Source organism: Hipposideros armiger, unplaced genomic scaffold, assembly GCF_001890085.2.
Source record: "Hipposideros armiger isolate ML-2016 unplaced genomic scaffold, ASM189008v1 scaffold_598, whole genome shotgun sequence".
Lineage (NCBI taxonomy): Eukaryota > Metazoa > Chordata > Mammalia > Chiroptera > Hipposideridae > Hipposideros > Hipposideros armiger.
Window position 1 is genome coordinate 474,346 of NW_017731948.1, and position 16,149 is coordinate 490,494.

Consider the following 16,149-nt stretch of genomic DNA (forward strand, 5'->3'; position numbering starts at 1 on the left):
GTCAGATGAGACCACCACCCTGGCCGGCTGGTCGATCACAGTATAGGAACTTGACCCACACAAACTGCAAGTTAACAAGTGTGTGTTGCTTTAAGCTGCTATGTTTTGGAGTCATTGGTTAGTAGCTGCCGAGAGCTAACACCAAGTACAATAGCTTCAGATGGGAAGTTTTCACTGCTTAATGAGAATCTGAACAAAGCTTTTTCGGCAGTGGCTGGGAAGGTCATGCAGAACTTATTTCAAGGATACGTTTCACTACTAATGAGGTATCGGGATTCACAGAAGTAACTTTAAGATGCATTGCTCCGTTCGCCAACCATGTGAAAAAGGAAGTTTTGTTTTACAACTGCAAATGCGAGGCACGGAAGAAAGGACGTTTGGTAGCCCAGGGGGATATGACCGAAAGAGAGAAATAGAACAAAATCCAAGCTCTGGGTCTTCGGTAAAATTTTGCTGAAATTCCACCCATTCAGAGATCTACCTGGGGCTACTCTGCTTCCTACTGTACACAAAACTCAAATCCGATCTTTTTTTCTTTCAAATAAACTTTGTGTTGCTGGGGTTTCACTTTTATTATAAATGTACAAAAGAGAACACACATACACACACACACACACACACACACACACACAACTCAGAGAATCACCCAGGGGATATGCCTCTTTGCACATTCTTTTCATTTCTGGGTTTGATGAACAAATGGCTGAATGCACAGCATGCCTATGACTGTGTGCCTTGTTTTTTGCTTGTTTGTTTTTTTCCCCTGCAAAAGTCTTACCATGAGGTGGGGAAAAGTCTCCATAAACAGTAGGGGTCAGACCTGGGGGGCGCTGTCTGCTCACAGAGGATATCTATCTTTATCGACAAGTGATGGGAAGACGGTTAAGGTTTTTAATCAAGGGATGACCGCCATGTTTGATTTGCATCTTCAGACAGCCATTCTGCTGCTCCGTGGTGGATGGATTGGGCAGAGGCTGGACAGGATGTGCAGACAACGCCCAGAACCCCACAACGATGCTGGTACCCAGGCTAGGTGGGGGCAGGCGGGCGAGCAGAACAGAACCGATTTGAGATGCAATTCAAAGGACGTGGTAATTGACTGGATACGAGGTGTCAGAAAGACAGAGTGACCAACGGTTCTTTAACCTTGCTCTCTGAAGAGGGAGGGGGGCCATTAGCTGTGAAAAAGAACCATGAAGCCACAAAACGTCTGGGGTTTACGATGATGGATTCTCTCGATGCTAGAATGTCTCCATCCTCAGGAGCCATTGTACCTGTGTGTGCTGCTTGGGCAAAATGCATTCCAAGTTTCTGTGTGTTGTGGTGAGGGGGTTACTACAGGTGCCCAGCTTTAAAAAAAATTATTATTGAAATTAAGCCCAAGAGTGTAAAAGCCCATTAATAATGATTAATATCTATATTAATTTCCGAATGGCCGAATGGTTTTGGTGAGCACAAGGCGACAGTTTATCACTAATTATACCTCAAAATGGGTAGGTATTATTAGGCGTAGGGTCAGGACTTCCTTCTAGCCCAATTAAGAATGTTTGCAAATTTACGTTTGTTGATAGCCATGAAGAGTCCCAATGCATATAAATTATTACCATCTAATGTACCCAGACGTTATTTTCCGCGCCCTACAAGTAAGGATGAGAACAAGGTGTTTATAAAGATGTTTTAAACTATTTAAACAGAGTTGGTTGATAAAAGTACTTAAACATTAAATGAAAGTGCTGGAAAATATTAACAGCATGGCACATTAAGCTCTGAAAATCTGCATAATTTCCCCCTTTAAAACACCAAATTATTTTTCTGAACAACCTTAATGTGTCCAAAGAAAAAAGCACTTTTTTTTTTTAGAAAGGAGCTCTTCCTAAAACAGACTTATTTTGAAGTACAGAAACAAAAGTACACTCTCATAACCGGAGATGTAATTACATTAAATTTGTTCATTAAAAGAAAATTAACACTGTGGTTACATAACAAATTTTACCATGGCAACGGCTATCTTCCAGATATATCTGCTTCATGGAGAAAAGGCTTATTGAAAAATAGATAAAGACCTACACTACAAACCATCTTATGGTTAGAAAAATGCAGTTTTTCTCCAATTCAAGCCATGGATAACAAATGAAATCCGGTTAACAAAGTGTTATCTAAACAGATTCCCTGTTTGAAATTCACAAAGAAAAAAATAGCCTCACATTTGGACAGCAAAAAAACTCATCCAAAGATGTGTTTAAAACAGGTGTTTTTATTTTTGTAGACGTAAAAAATGCCTTAGAAAAATTCCTATTTCAATGTTTTCCCAAATTTTTACAAAGACATGTTCATTGCTGCTGATTCGTTGTTTTCATTGTAAATAGCCGAATCTCTTGTAGCTAGATGTTTACATCTAGTGGTTTGCTTCTAAGACAAAGTATTAGAAATTCGCCCAGTCTGCACACAATAATTCATAATTATTGTAAGCAAATACTTAGTCACATTATCACGCTCTCTGGAACACACGCGATGTCACGAAGCTTTGATAAAGTGTCCTTTTGTGAAAAGTATATTTTGTAGTGAGTAGTGAGTGGATTGCCTTTTTAGGATGAGGTCATCTGAACACTAAATTACATTTTTTTGTTTTGCAAATTGAAGAACTCCATTTGGGAATGGAGTTGTACTCTCAAGAGAACAACACGTTCACAAATGTGAACAACCGACGTGGGCTCTCTCTGTCTACCCTTCAACTTCCCTTCACTTTTCCTAAGCTTTGGAAGACGACATGTTTTGAAAACAGTTCTATAATCAAGACATGCCTACCCTTGATGAAAGCAGCTGGAATAACTGCTTTAAGGCTTTAATTGAATAAGGCTTGTTAGGAGCGCACACCTCACGCGTCCCAGTGCATTCCCACTTGGAATAATTGGAGCGAGCTCACAGATGGGGTTCGCCCACCCCAATTTCAGTTTGAACTACTCAAGCCGGATCCTGGGGTCCGTCATGGGGCACCTTTGTGCTTTAGCTGAGGCACCGATAAAAATGGCACTCATCCTAAGGTGACCATGTGAAAGCAAACCATTTCTCTTGTCAAAGTTATAGAAACGGAACCCCTTTACAATGGAATTGGATCTGCCGTCCCAGAGGACTGGCCTCACCTGTCTTACTTCTCACACCCTTGGATGTTAAAACAGGACAAAGTCACCTTAGGATGGGGACTTAGCAACACTGTGCCCCAAGCAACTATTTGCAAAGGTAACAAGAAAGCGGGTGTCATGACTACAGGACGGATGACTCAGGACTGAAAATTAGAAACATTGTTTAGAATCAGGGTCATTATGTCACGTTATCTGCACCAATGGCAACACTTTCCTTCTGTGACGTCACTGTCACCCTTCCTTTTGTCATAAACACCCCTGGCCTTTGTGTCCTCATTGGAACACCATCTGGGCTTCTGCCTGAATCAGGGCTTCCCGGATAGCTATTCTCACAGATCTCACATAAACGCTTGTGACCTCTCACTTTGAAAGGCCTCTTATTTTTAGAGCATCACTCTCTTGCTTAGTCTATTAATACCGCTAGTTAGCCCCCAAATCTACATGCTCTGCTGTTATCTGCTCATCACAGCTTACCTAATGCTTTTCTGTATCTACAATTTCCTGAACTTTACAAAGAAAACTGTGTGCCAGAGTGCTCCTCCAAATTCTGGGAAATGTGAACATCCTAGGACTTTACCCAATGGCACGTTAAGAGTCACCCCAAGGGGGCACGTCCTTGGTCCTGGAGAACCATGATCATGCGGGTAGGACATGGAGGAAAGCGTGAAGAGGCCAGGGCTGGGTGACCTCTTTAGTGGGGGTAGGATTCTGTAATAAAAAAAATCTAGAAACTGCGTTGGTCTGGATGTTTAAGTCCCATCCCTCCAATTTCATATGTCGAAGCCCTAACCACCATGTGATGACATCAGGAGGTGGGGATTTGGGGAGACAGTTAGGAAGTGAGAGTGGGGCCCTCCTGAATGGGATTCGTGCCCTTACAAGGGAGACCCCAGAGAGCCCCGTCACCCCTCCCGCTGTCTGAGGAACTGATGGCCAGATGCATGTCATATGCAGGGACCAAGCTGAATAGATTCCGATCTTCCCTGCTAGTGGTTTTTGGGGGTTCAGGGCTGGAGCCAATAAATAACGTGCTCCTCTGTCCACACAGGTCACCTCTGCACACAGTTTTCTCAGGGACCTCACAGGAAGAAACGGTGCCTGGGTCGAGGTTTGGGGTATTTGCACATCCCAGAATCCCCTGGTCAAAATACCCCGACCTCCCCTGAATGTGTAACATTCAGTATGAAAGATGGCAGAAGGGATGGGCAATGGAAGAGAACGCGTGCATGGGCAGTAAATGCAAAAAGAGAGGAAAACAGAATACACAGAACTTTTGGAGGATGAGCGAGAATTTTGGAAATGGGGTGAAATGCTTCTTTGCATCCTGCTGTGTTAATCAGTGCTGTACCTATCCGAAGGCCTCTGGGATTGTCCTGTCTGGCGTAGCACAACTTTCTTTATGGGGGTGAGAACCATTCAGCCGGGCAACGACTTGGCATGAAAAAGAAGAACGTTATTTTAGCTGTTAGGCAGCGGGGCCAAGCCTGACGGATTTAACAACTAGATGAGGAAGGAAGACAAAGGCAGCTCACAGCAACGGAGACGTCCCCGCTAAGTACATGGCCACCCGGCTGTTATTCTTCACCTCTCCCTTCGGCAAGCGAGTCAATCCGTCTGCGTTTAAAGGCATGTCAGAGAAATGATAATCAGCCTGGTCGTTTTTTCCTGCCAGGATGGGATGTCCCTCCCTCGAGCTGTCACATCACCACCGCTAATTTTGGCGACTACCAATCAACGTGTGCACAGAGCCCTGAGGATCTGTAAGGAGAACGCACAGGTGTTTTGTTTGTTTGTTTTCCTTGCTTTGGTAGTTAAGAAGGCGGGCAGCTGACAATGCATGGTCCCATGAGAACATTCTCCAAGGGTCAACGTCCAGCCAGAGGAAGACTCGATGTAAAAGTGGTCCAAAGTCACGTCATAATGATCGCATCCTTGCTTGTGCATCTACGTGGAACCCACCCAAAGGCCTCAGAGAAAGGTGACCCAGTTGGCCGGTGGGACTCCAGCTAAGAGCCCTGTGTGCTTGGGTGTCAGTGCCAGCTCACGCCACGGTCCCCTGACCAGTGGCAGCCCCTGCCTGCTATCCTTGTGCCCAAAGAATCAGCCTTGCAATCGAGGGCCTGGGGGAAGCAGACCGTCCTTCTCACTCCTGCATTAAAATGGGACACTGGTTGCCCACTGTGTCTATCACATCAGTCTCAGCCAAAGTGGCAGCACAGGTAAATGGAGAGCTTGCCAGCCTCATCCTCTTGGATACAGGATCTCAGAAACAAGCCAAGGCAGAAAAAACAAGATATGAATTCCAACAGAGCTAAAGGGGTGTCAGAGCGCCTTCTCCATGTCCATTCTCTGTGTCTCAAGGCGGTTAAAAACTCAACAGGACCAAGTCCTGTAAACGTCTTTTTGTTATTACAATGTACATGTAAACGTTAGTACTATATAAATTGAGTGCCATCCCTCCCACATCACTCATGTATCCTGTGTACGGTGTCCAACTTCGGGGGCTACCCTCACGCCCCCCTCTACTCCATTTTCCTGAATTTTCTACTGAATTTTCGTGTGAACCTTCCAGTTCACACGAGTCCCACCAGGTCCTGACCTCTGGGCTCCAGCTCTCAATTTGATACCCTAAATCTGATCCTCAGGTTTCACTAAGAATTACCACTAATCTATACTTCTTAGCTCTTTGTCATCGGCTCTTAAATACCCTGATAGGACACCCCAGAATGCAAATGGTGACAGCTAGTCTCTGTCCAGTCAAGATGCATGTAGACAGTTGATAATGTTTAAAGGAAAAAAAAAAAAGAGGAAGAAACAGGATATGAAATAAGCAATCAGCTTTTGCTGCCAGTTAAGATGTAGAAACTCAAAGGGAACAGCCCTCCAGCTCACAATGACAAGGTGAAGCAATAAGTCTCGAAATCATAGTTACCTCATTGAGTGCATTCACAAGGTTTTGCAACTATCATCTCTACCGAGCTCCAGAAATTTTTCATCACCCCTAAAAGGAAACTCTGCGCCCATTCAGCAATCCATCCCCATGTCCCCCTCCCACCAGCCCTTGGCAGCCATTAACTTACTTTCTCTATGGATTTGCCTACTGGGACATTTCATATAAATGGACTCGCACCCTATGTGGACTTTTGTGTCTGCCTTCTTTCACAAAGCAGCATGTTTTCAAGGTCCACAGGCACTGTAGCGAGTATTCACCCTTTGTTTCTTTTTATGGCTGTATACTATTCCACTGCATGGTTCTGCCCCATTTTGTGTATCTGCTCATCCGTTGGTGGACATTTGTGTTGATCCACTTTTGCAGTATTCTCACTGGTGCTGCCATGAACATTCCTGTACAGGTTTTTGTTGGAACACCTCTTTAGACTTCTACGGGGTAGCTACCTAGAAGGGGAATGGCCGGGTCACGTGGAAATCCTCTTTCACTTATTGAGGAAACACCCAATCGTTTTCCACAGCAGCGGCAGCATTTTACCTCCTCAGCAGCCTGGGAGGCTCCGAGTTAAAATTATAAAATGAAATCAGAACGTGGAGCCTGCAATATACGATGACGATGTCAGACAGGTAGTAGATTCAGGGACGGGGGTTATCACTTGGTGAGGGGTGTCCATGTCTACCTAGTAAATTGTTTTGTACACCTGAAACTAATAAATGGATGAATGAATGAATGAATAAATAAATAAATAAAAGCTGAGCATGCAATCCAACCTGTGCGATGAACCTTCCTACAAACGAGAGACCCTCTGCTGCCTTCGCCCCTGCTGGAATTGGGGGCCCTGACTGAAAACCATCTTCTGCCGAGTGAACACATGCCCCCAGCAAGGGTTTTCACAGGTTGAGTTTGCGTAAACTTCAGGCTTATTATTTCACTTGCGGACAGACAGTTATAACAATCGTCAACCAAGACGATCCGAGTTCAAACAGCGCCGTGATTATACTTGATAGGAGGATATACTTCCCTTCATTAATTAGCTAACAATGGCAGCTCCCTATCTATTACACAAAGGTGCCTCTGCACATGTAAACAGATGGCTCCCAGGATTGTCACTGAGTACGCTGTATGTATTCAGTAAATATCCGTAGACGTGCTGACTGGGCGGGGCATGCAGTGTGATGATATTGTTTTATAAACAACGACATTATTTGTACGTAAAACATGAAGATATTAGGAACCAGAGATTAGCTCATTCAAGACGTATCTGCCACATGATTCCAGAACTACTATCGTTATAGGTGGCTTGTGTTCACATAGGAATATAAATGGCCATCACTGGAGTCACACTTAGCTCACTGGGGACAACGCAGGCCTCGTCTCCTTCAAGGGGGGCTCCCGGACCTCTTACCCGGGTAATACCAGCAGAAGAAAGAGGAATTCTAGCCCAGACTCTGAAAATCTCACGGTACAGTGTCTCTGAGTTGTGGCTGGCTAAACGGATGTTCTAAGTCAGTGCTGATTTGTAAAACCTTTGTAGTGAGTCTGACAGGGTTTTGAGACTGCTTTATGGTTCTTTGATGCAATAATTTATCCTGATAATTTGTGTGAATGCGCGGTGAGAATATGGATGCAACACGTGGAAGGTCGCGTGTGCTTTGGAAGAGAATAAAGTCTCAGGGAGATTGTCACAGGTGGAAGCACAGAGGAAAGGAGACCCAATTAAAATTCCACAATGACACGTGTCATCAACTTATTTAGGAGTCACGGTCATCGGCACGACGACACTGACGGTAAGATATGGCCTAATTGCAACTCTTGGGAAGATTTTAACCGACACCCGATGAGTGAAGGAGTGACGTGAAGTCACGAAGGTTAAAATGAATGCTGCTTCCGTGCTCGTTAATAGGGACTTCTTTGGGGATGAGGAAGGGAAGACGCACTTGACTCTGCACACATCAGACCACAGTTGGAACATTTTTCCATTCGGATCACTGCTACTTAAGAGGGATAGACACGAGTTAGCTTATCACGGAAAGAACAAACAGGCTGTTGAGGGTACAGAAAACATTATGTCTAAGTGATGATGATGACAACGCAGGAACTGCTAACCTTTCCCCCAGAGCACAAAAGGCATGACAGTTGTATTTAAATTTGCTTGAGTGGCTGTTTCCAAAAGAGAGAAAAAGATTTAGCTGTTGTCTCCGAGGCCAGGCCTAGGACTCTGTCCAAAATCAGGAACTTAAGCTTGCAAGAGCGTGCCAGCCCACGAAATGATCAGCCTGTCAAATTGCATCTCTGTCCTGCCACGACCCGGTGGAGGCTGAAAGATGCCCATCTGTCGGAGACATTGCAGACGAATTGCTTTTTGGACATGGAGGGAATTTGAACAAAATGGCCAGTTTAATCCTTCCCAACCAGGAGATCCTATCAGTCTACAAGTAAACTCATCATCTATGATACCCTGAGGCGGAAATGAAAAAACAAATGCATACCTCGTGAGCAAGAAACCCCACCCAATAAGCATTCTCCTCTGTTTTTGCCTGGCGTCTCTCTGCACCATGCTTCTTGCTCTGCCTGCTGGGCCCTGGATGCGATCGCCTGACACGATAAAGCCGCCAGGAAGATGATAATTAACAAATGAGTTGGCCACCTAATGTAATGATGGGTCACTGGGATGTTTTGAAACAGCCATAAAAGCAATTTGCATCTTGGTAATCAGCCCCATTCATAACCCCTTCCAAGCCTTGTCTTGCTAAGCCTCACAGAAAATCGTTACAATCAATGGAAATTACCAAGCAACAGCAGACTTCAGAACGCGTGCATGACAATCCTTGTTGAGAGAAGACCCAAAAGACGCAGGTAGCGACCATCAAGTTCCCAGCTCTGTTTCAGGGTGAAAAGCAATAGGCTACGGCCAAGTTTCGCCCTTGTCACTGGGGATGCGAGCAGATGGTCCAGGAGGTAGCAACTTCATCCACTGAACCTCCACTCGCAGTTTCTGCATCAGCAGGAGTTTATTAGCCTTCGTCCCAGGAGGAACCTTCTAGAAAGAGGGCCTGCCCAACCGAGCCTTGGCATCGTTCTCAAGCACAACTTTTCCATCCGGCTTGGCCCTGCTACCGGGGCATGGCCAACGACACAGGTTGTGAAGGTCACGCAACGAAGGGATGCCTACGGATGCCTCCCCTTGGTGTGTCCTTTGAAGGCTGTATTGAAATATTGTGTCCGCGTCTCCACAACCCACAAATGGGAGAAGAGGCAGTTAGGATGAAGTCATCGCGCTGACAACGCTGGCATTTCACTGTGATCTTAAAAAACAGCGACAGCTAGGAGATGCTCTCACCCTTGGTGTTCGGCAAAATGGTTGACTGCAAACAATCTCTCCCTCCCTCTCCATATGACTTGGAGGAGACTCACAATGGCTCCCATGCCAAGTGTCAGGGCCCAGGCCAGGCCGGCCCCAAAACATCCCACAATAGCATATTGATTGCTTTGAATTAGAGTTACTTGAACAGCGGCCAATACAGGAAGGTCACACTGACCCTCCCTGGTCTTCCTGAATGCAGGGTATCAGTGTATCCTGTGAAAGGCTTTCTCCTTGCTGCCCAGGGGCTGGGAGTACACCCTGATTGCTAGAGTTAAGTAGCTCAGGGCCCAAAAGCTTGCACAAGCAAACCTTGCTAGTCCTTTCTTAATTGACTATGCAAACCAAAACTGTTTAAATTTCTCAGTCATGAGCACCTCAACCTAAGTCTCTTTGCCCTGTCATTTCTTCACAGATGTATCCTTCTTTTTTTTTTTTTGCCTAAAAAGTATAAAAAGCGGGCTGCTTCATCATGTTAAGAGAGCACCATCATTTATGATCTCCCATGCACACGTATTATAAATTAGTCTTTGTCCCTGTGAATGAAGTCTTGGGTCCATTTCATTATTAGTCCAGCCGTAAGAACTCAATAAGAGTAGAGGAGGGAATTCTCCCTTTTGCTGATACTACCTGGGCCTCAGCCCAAGGCAAGCCCTTCCAATTCTCATTCTTGGTCTTCCAAACGACTGACTGAATTGCTTGTCCCCACTGATCAAGGGAACAAAACGCTTGTGAACCAAACTTTGGTTCCCGTTTGCTCCTTTCCCCAGGACGGTGACCTCTGGTCCCCCCTCAGCTTGAGGCAGCTGATGGCCCCAGCTGGGGACAGAACGGCCTCAGGGTAAACCATTCTCTGATCTACTGTCCACTCAGGCCACCCTTTCATCCCATTCCCCCATGCCCAGTTCTTCTGGCCTGGTTTACTCTTCCCTGTAACAGAAAAACGCTTTTCGCCTCACCTTTGAAACCCTCACAGCCTGTATCGTCAGAGATTTCCCCCTTTGCAATAACCCTCTTGAATAAAAGCCTCCCCTTACCGAGTCTGTATCTGTGTTTTCTATTTGTCATCATGCAGGCCAGGCTGGCTGGGGTGACGACACTCTTGGACCAGCAGAGTTGCGGCCCTTTTCAAGTCTGACTTTTATAGAAAACCCACCTTCCTTCCCTGCAAGGTATCACACAGACAACAGAATCACAGCCCTTGCTGCAGCATCCTGGCTGCTAAGCGTGTCCCCAAAGCCAGATGCTACTTAACTAACATCATGTCGATTTAAAAAAAATCAAAAAAAAAAAATGGTGCAGGTGTGCGCCTGCCCCATCTCGGGAGATGCTCGTTACCTAATTATTAGGTTGCAGGGCAGATAAGCGTATCCATCACTCGGTTAGTTGGCTAGACAACGCCGTTCAGCTTGAGTGAGCACCATATTCCAATACGTCTGCTATCACGCGTGAGCTCCCAACGAGCAGCTCCTGTTTCGCTTCAGGGCTACCGTGCGTGGCCTTGGCGGCCCAGTGGGAATGGGCTGCCGTTTTCCTGGGGGCGCCAGGAGGGCACCACAATGTCACAGAGCCCAGCAGGGAAGACAAGATATAGGCAGAACGGGAGACATACAGGGGACGTCACTGAAAAGACAGCTGGCAGTGACGTGAGCAGGAGTAACAGGGAAGCCAGCGGGTGGAGGGTCGGCTCTGAACGCTGGTACCACCCCCAATGCCAAAGGGGAGGCAGTGGTCACCAGAGGCAGTGAGGACCCTTGAGGGGAACTGGGACCCCTGGACCTTAATACAGCCCTTCCTGGGCAAGACTGGTGGGACGGAAGAGGGGGCTGGATGGATTCCTGGACCTGAGTCCCCTCCTCTTCCAAGTTCCTGGCTTTCCTTGGTTAAGCTCAACCAGAACCAAAGGGCAGACAGCCCCTTGCTGTAGCTCCTACGGGGCGTTTTGCAGGGCAGGGAGTAGATGGGGGCGGGAGGCAGACTGGATTAAGGGGCAACAGAAAGGTACCGACCTCCCTAGCTACTGATTACGTCACTGACTTCTGCAAAACCCATTACGGGGCAGCGTTCGCATCCTCACTTCACAAGGAGAGTGAGACTGAGAGAGCTCTCCACCCGTGTCTGGGAGTACAAGAGGTGAAGCCACAAATCGAACCCTGGTATAGATGCCTCCAAGATACCTTTGTCCTCATTGCCATTACCCACTGATGTGTAATCTGCCTTCATGGAGATGTTAAAAAAAAAAAATTCCGGGAAGGATGGCACTGACTCAGGTTTCCTCTGATGTCTAGAGAAAGCATGTCATTCTTTCTAGATAGCAGGCCTGGTTTGTGTACAACTGGAGACGATGAGGCATGCGTGAGTGCATGAAGGATTTGGGAGGACGGCCCCATGGAAAGGTTAAGAGAGGAAATACACAGGTAAACCTGCCTACGGGCAAAACCGGGTTACCAATTTTGCACGGAGTGGCCTAGCCACTGGTCAAAAAATCCCGTAACGTGATGTGGAGTAGAGAAAGTGAACCTTCTCAGGTGGAAACAAACGCAGGTAACATTTGAGGGCGTACTGGACCCAGGTACAGCCCGGGGTGTTGTCCGTAAATGACGGTGATGACCATGCGGTGACAGCCGTGACACCTTCCACCGCACGTGGAGTGGGGTCGGCGCATGGCAAGCTCATTACAGGTACCATCCCAGTGAAGTGTGGGGCTGGCTGTTCTGGTGTCATGGTCACCCACACCTCCCGCCCCCCTCAAAAGGGCTCAGTATTCGTGATGAGTGACAGGGTGGGTGACACCATATCTACTCCTCACAGAAGAACTGTCTGAAGGAAGCACACTTATCACCAGCTTGTATAAATGAGAAAACCACTCTGCGACAGGCGGAGGGACCTGTGGAGGGTCACACAGCTAAGGGTTTAGAGACAAGCTTGTGCAACCTTGGGGGGCGAGACGGCGGCTGGTGGTCTCCTTTCAAACCCCATCGTCACCACAGAATCCCTCTCACCTCCAAGGATCTCTGTTGGCTCAGGAGATCAGAGAACGCTACCGTTTCGATGCAAACTGGAGACGGGCTGGTGGTGGCAGCCAGACTGTGTGCTAAGGGCCACAATGCATTTGAAAGGAATCTCTAACAGAAAGGACAGACAAAAGGCCCCACCCCCCAAAAAAGATAATCAATCAATCATCAAACAACCAATAAATAAAGGGTGCTTTGGAAATAGTACATTTAGAGACCTGAACAGAACTTTTGGGAGAGCGGCACACGATAACAGATGACGTCGTTGAGCAGAATGCTGGGGAGATAGAGGTGAGGACGTCTCGAAGGAAAATGATGTGAAAAGGCAGGGTGATGGGTAATAGGAGAAAAGATACAAAATGGGGATATCATAAACAGAGGTCCCACCTGAGGAATAAAGAGAGAGGAAGCCCACGGGAGACAAACTACCAAATATGATGCTGTGATGACACTGCGTCTCGGAAGAGAGGTTGTGATGTGGGGGCTCTTTCTCAGGGGTTGTGGAAACGCAAACCTGGACAGACGTGGGGAGCGTGCTTCACAGTGGGTATCAGGCGTCTCCACAGGTTCACGCTCTTTGAATCAGTGCTTCTGTTTCTAGAAATTTATCCCACGAACACACTAACCCACACCCACACATACACACACACACACACGTGCCGTTTATCAAAATATTGCTACCAACATTAGTTAGAAATTTGTGCAGCTAGAATTGGAAAAAGGTTGAATAAATGGCAGACTATTATGCAGCCCTGAAAATTCTTGGTTCTTGAAGAATATCTTTCATGAAGAAAGCTTCTGAGTGTAATTTTAGAAGACAAAAGGCAGAATCTGACATCAAGTAAAGGCAGCATGATTGCAAATTAAAAAAAAACACCATTTCTATTTATGTATATATGGATATGTATGTTTTCTGTGATGTGTATATAGACATGTCTATACATAACTGGAAAGAAAGATGATATAGTTTTATTCGTAATGAGTTTTGGGGGAGTGGGTCTACCAATGGTTTTATATGATTATTTATAGATTCTTGTATTTATCAAATGTTCTATGTATTTTTTCAATCAGAAAAAGCACAAGCTAACCATATCGTCTTCCTGCCAATGGAGAGAGTGTCATAAATTTTCAAAACCCTCAGATATGATAATTTGTGCTAATGAGAGTAAAAAGAAAATGAACCTGGGCTTCCTATTGGCCTGAAGAGACCCTACTTGAGACGATTTCAATTTGATGAGCTCTGGTTTTTAAATAATGATGTTCTATCAGAGTCTCCGCAGCTGGTCCTTGTCACATACTCACAAAATATAGTAAGACTTCCGTTTGTAGAGGAAGCTTTTGAAGTCCTCATTTTTTAAGCACAAGCACATGTAAGTGTTTAAGAAATCCTTGTTGGGCCAGCCGAGTGGCGCGTTGGTTAAGAGCTGGCTTGGGACGCCAGACGGCCCCGGTTCGGATCCCACATATGAGGGCCAGTGACACCGCCCTCCACAGCTAAGATGCTGAACAACAGCTCAACCTGGAGCTGGGCTGTTGTGANGCCCTCCACAGCTAAGATGCTGAACAACAGCTCAACCTGGAGCTGGGCTGTTGTGAGTTGCTGGCGACGGCGTAGGCTGCAGTCCCTGTGGCATTGCCTCTGAGACACAGCACAGTCACCAACATGTTTTGGTTGGGATTCCCTTGACCCCAACATGGGTTTATCATCATGGGTACCTGCTGCCATGAAATATCCTTATGAAGGATTTCTAGTCTGCTGGCAAAACCTTTCATCATCATCATCATCATCATCAAAGGATTAAAATAATTGACTGTCCCTCCTACTATATAGTGACGCAGAATAAGGCATCTTACTGCTGGCAGGTCAAACAAAATGACATTTCACAAAAAGAAAATGTCCTTTTTTTTTTTTCCTTTCATAAGAAAACTTGAATATTTCTAAACCCTTTTTTGACGGGGAACATGTTAGAAGGAATACCTTGGTTTGCAAGTATAATTCGTTCCAGAAACTACTCGTATTGTAAGACGTTGCTTGTTTACCAAGTTAAAATGTACTAGAAATGTTTGCTCGTCTTGCGGAACACTCACAAACCAAGTTGCTCGCAATCCAAGGTTTTACTGTATTTTCTTGATTATCTGCAACGTTTTCATCCTCTTTGGTAGAGGGAAAGAGTTTAACGTGCCGTAATCGAGGACCTTGCATTTGGCATCTCGGGGAACCCGGAACACCGAGTGAGGAAGGCCTGACGTCAGTAAGATATAATGGATGTTGTCATTAGGTATTTAGAAACAGATATTGTAGTCCCCACTGAAAGATCCTCACTTCACATGAGGGCATTAAGAAAGGACAGTGATAGCTGCGTTTGTTCACCTTGAATTAATCCTGAGCCTTTTTAGCCTCATAACTTTTAATGAGCTACTGAGTCTGTCCATTTTTTTCTAGCCAGGTCCAAAAAGAATGTCAATCTCTCCTCTAGACTAAAATTACCAAACTAAATAAATATATAAAGCCCTCAAAGCTTTTCCTCTGCACAATGTACAGTTGCTTTCCAGAGGAATAAAAATAAAACTCTACTTAGCAGGCGCTTAAGGCTCTTGAAAGCTGGGTCAGCAATCAAAGCCAGCTCTTGCATTAACAAGAGCGATAGGAAATAAATTCTTCTCTAAACCCCTGGAAAAGTGTGTTTCTGAAGCAGACAAGGAACACGCCATCCTTTTCAAAGAACAAATTGCAGAAATCACAATAGAAAAGGCAGCCGGTAAGCAGCTCAGTATTAAGAAGGAATACAATGTAAACGGGAGGTGGGAGGTGCATAAGCCTCCACAGCAGGAGAACCCCCGCTGTGGGGTTTAAATAGAAAAAAAGAAATCCTAAAAGGTCCTCTGGTTTTGTTCATTTTAACTCTAATGCAGATCCCTCCAATTAAAAGGCCACTGAACATTCTAGGAAGAGACGATTAAGGAAAAAGTCTCTACTTGCACAGAGCTGGGTTCCTGCACCTGGGCGCGACTGCCACTGGGGACAGATGACACTTGGTGGTGGGGACTGTGCCAGGCACCCAGGGATGGGGAGCAGCAGGCTTGGCCTCCACCCACTGGATGCCAGGAGCAAAGCCCCTCCAAAGTTATGGAACCCACAGTCCTGCTGGCATTGCCAAAATCCCCTCAGAGGGCAAAACAGCCCCAACAGGAAAGGTCTGCCATCAGTTATGCAAGACCCCAAAGCTGCCTTGGGAGATCCTGAAATCTCCGGGCAACGCTTGCTTCAGCTCCCATCATGTTGGCCGACAGGATCACCCAGGTATTCATATGTCTGCAAACAGAGGGCATCGTTTGCTTTCCCAACCATCCTGGGCGCAGAGGTCAACCAGCTTCTTGAGAGTACGAGGCCCGTGAGCGGACAGCTAGGGTCCACAGCCTCGGTCTCTCTGATGCCTCAACATGGTTCCACGTTTGGGGACCTTTCCGTCCCAACGGGACCACTATCTTCTCTGAAAGCATCTCTGTGCCCATTTCTCTGAGTCTGCTGCTACAGGGGGTCAGGGACACGCTCTGATGCCAAGCAGTGCCCACCGTGACATCACAATGGCATCGTCATAGAGACGTGGCCTCTTCTGTAACAGAGATTCTCAACATCAGGTCCCTCAAGCTATCCCCAACCCCACACACACTCACCTCCACCGG

The 16,149-nt window shown here is 46.2% G+C and overlaps 1 protein-coding gene across 1 annotated transcript in view; it reads right to left on the minus strand.

Moving 5' to 3' along the window:
- STS (steroid sulfatase) overlaps positions 1 to 16,149 on the minus strand; it is a 170,851-nt gene that overhangs the window by 91,799 nt on the left and 62,903 nt on the right. The gene's annotated exons all lie outside the window — the stretch shown is intronic.